Here is a 3,089-nt window from a genome sequence, read left to right on the forward strand (position 1 = left end):
CATCCAGCCATCTGTTGTCTGTCCATCCTCTGTCCATCCTCTGTCCATCCTCTGTCGTCCCCTTCTCCTCCTGCCCCCAATCCCTCCCAGCATCAGAGTCTTTTCCAATGAGTCAACTCTTCGCATGAGGTGGCCAAAGTACTGGAGTTTCAGCTTTAGCATCACTCCTTCCAAAGAAATCCCAGGGCTGATCTCCTTTAGGATGGACTGATTGGATCTCCTTGCAGTCCAAGGGACTCTCAAGAGTCTTCTCCAACACCACAGTTCAAAGGCATCAATTCTTCGGCACTCAGCCTTCTTCACAGTCCAACTCTCACATCCATACATGACCACAGGAAAAACCATAGCCTTGACTAGACGGACCTTTGTTGGCAAAGTAATGTCTCAAAAACCATAGCTTTGACTATACAAGACCTTTGTCAGTGAAATAATGCCTCTGCTTTTTAATATGCTGTCTAGGTCTGCCATAGCTTTGAATATTTGCTGCAAGAGTGGAAGCCCAACTATATTTGCTCCTTGATGTTCACAATGAAAAGAAGTTCCTCACTATCTCTTTATCTCTTTATCCCCTTGGTTCTCCACCTCCTTCTCCAGCAGCAAGAAACAGACATGAGTGGAATCGTTAAGAGCCCTGGAAAATAGGGATACCTGGTTGCTTTCTAAAGAGAAAACTTTGTAAGCAAGCCACAGGTAGGCAAGAGGGAAGGAGGTAGTTATAAAAGCTAGATTTGGTAGCTTATAAGCCAGAAAATTGCAGATATTTTGTAGCTCCTGGGATGTGGAAAGTGGTTCTGAAGACAAGTCAGAATTTTTCAGGGTCCCAAGAAATCCCTCAAGAGAAAAGAAAAACAACAAACAGACCCCCTTAGGCGAAGATGTTCAGTAACAAGTTTTCAAGCGCCTTTGCTCTTGGCGCCTCATTCATAGTGTAATGTCCACATGTGTCCACCGGAGGGCAGCATTTACCATGACTTAAAGCAACGTGTCCCAACCTGTCCTCTCAAGACTAACCACTTGAGATACTATGTCTGCCAAACTGAATTTATTAGGAAATACCAACTTGGGTTTCCAGTTTTTGCTTTTCAGAGGTACAAATAAGAACCATCTTATGTTTCAGATCACTCTGAGATAACCAGTGTTATGTTATTCCAGCAACACCCCAGATTTTTGTAGTTGGCCTTCTCAGAGAGAAATGTAAGAAGAGGTATTACTGGGGCCACGCGGGGCAGGATGAAGCCTCGCTGGGTCAGACTACGGCGATGCGGGAAGTGCGGACGCCGTAGGGGCCTGAAGCGGAGGTCGCAGGCACGGTCCCCGGCCGCGGCCATGGCGGAGAGGCCCGAGGACCTAAACCTCCCAACGCCGTCATCACCGGAATCATCAAGGAGGCGCTCCGGGACGGTGTCAACATCTCCACCTCCCGCGCCGCCAGCGTCTTTGAGCTAATGCCACATCCTGTGCCAACAGCTTCGCGATGAGAGGGAAGCTCAAGACACTGAATGCCAACGATTTGCTGTCTGCCATGGAGGAGATGGAGTTTCAGCGGTTCCTTACCCGGTTAAAAGAAGCTCTGGAAGCTTATAGGAGGGAGCAGAAAGGCAAGAAGGAAGCTTCAGAGCAAAAGAAAAAGAACAAAGACAAGAAAAACCAAAACAGATTCGGAAGAGCAGGACAAGCACAGGGATGAGGACAACGATAAAGATGAGGAAAGGCTGAAGGAGGAAGAACAGAATGAAGAAAGTGGACAACTGAAGAGCATGGGGAGACGCCCCTTGGACAGAACCACGCCAATCCTGGAACACGTTTGTGTGAGGCTTCTTCCTGCTGCGCAGAGTAGTCTTCACAGAAGAGCCTGAGAAGATCGAAATAAAATCTGAATTATCATCAGGATTATCATCAAAGCCAGTGCTTCCCAGACTCAGAGCATCTGAGTAGCACAAACCTGTTTTGCTTAATCAGTCTCAAGGTTATAACTTTTTGGCAAGAGGGATTCTGAATGGCTAATTTAATTGGTCAGTTTGATCTCTTTTGTTTACATACACATATAGTTAGGCAATTATTGATCCCCACTTCCCTCCCTGCCCCCCCAAAAAAGTAATAATAACTTCCATGCTGCCAACTATGTTCCGGATCACAGAGGCAGTTAAGGCTCAGGAAAAATTGGGGTTTTATTACAATCAACCTATTTGATTATGTAGTATTTGGCAATACTAGCTTATTTCAAGTGATCAGAATGGCTTAGCTTTAGGAAATTATTAAAAGGGTTGAAGAAACAATGAAATCAGCTGTCTCTTCACTTGACAGTAACATTAATTGAATTTTGTTTTCTACAGACCCACTTGGCCTGGAGCCCTTCTATATTGCCTGTTAGGTGTGTAACCTGCCTGGGTGGCTATCTTCTAGGCACATAATGTTTTTAAATGCACAGAGTAGAATTAGTTAAACAAGATTGCCAATGTGTCACTCTTATAAAACAGATGATTTAGTCTTAAATGCACCTCACTGCCTGCCACTGTACGGTTTCAGGATTTGTCATCATCTCATGGAAGGTATAAAACTCCAGGCTTTCCCTTCCCGTGGTCCATCTTCCAGATTTGTGACTATGGCTTTTCGTTTTTCCAATTCATTACAAGTTCTGACCTTTACATCTTCTAGGCGCAGCTTTCTCCCTCTGTCCTTCTCACCTCCTGTCTGTCCTACCTCTCCTATGCTCCCCATTCCCATTTTCTCTGCCCCTCTTTTTCTTACTTCTGCCAACCCAGGAACTTGGATGACCTGCAATATCCCAGAGTATGGCTTCCTCTGATTCCCTAATTCTATCCTTATGTCTTAAAACTGATTTTGTAAACCTCTTTGACCCGTGAGGGAAATCTGATGGTGCTGGGGAATCTAATTCCTCCCCTCACCCATCCCCTTTAACTGCTCCTAAGTATCTCAGTTGACCTTTCCAGGTTTTCTTCTCTTTCCTTTTAGTGCTCCGAGCACTGTTTTGTTGGTCTCTAAGTTGAGTGCTTGGAGGTCGAAAAGTAGTGAAGTGTAGTTTGACACTGTTGATTTATTAAATGAGTACAGTGTAAGTTTGTTGATAA

General features: G+C 45.0%; 1 pseudogene; it reads left to right on the top strand.

Annotated features, from left to right (window-relative positions):
* The first annotated feature begins 541 nt into the window (after positions 1-541).
* LOC783528 (DNA polymerase epsilon subunit 3-like) lies at positions 542-2,269 on the top strand (annotated as a pseudogene).
* The last annotated feature ends 820 nt before the right edge of the window (positions 2,270-3,089 follow it).

This window comes from Bos taurus, chromosome 8 (genome assembly GCF_002263795.3).
Source record: "Bos taurus isolate L1 Dominette 01449 registration number 42190680 breed Hereford chromosome 8, ARS-UCD2.0, whole genome shotgun sequence".
Classification (NCBI taxonomy): Eukaryota; Metazoa; Chordata; class Mammalia; order Artiodactyla; family Bovidae; genus Bos; species Bos taurus.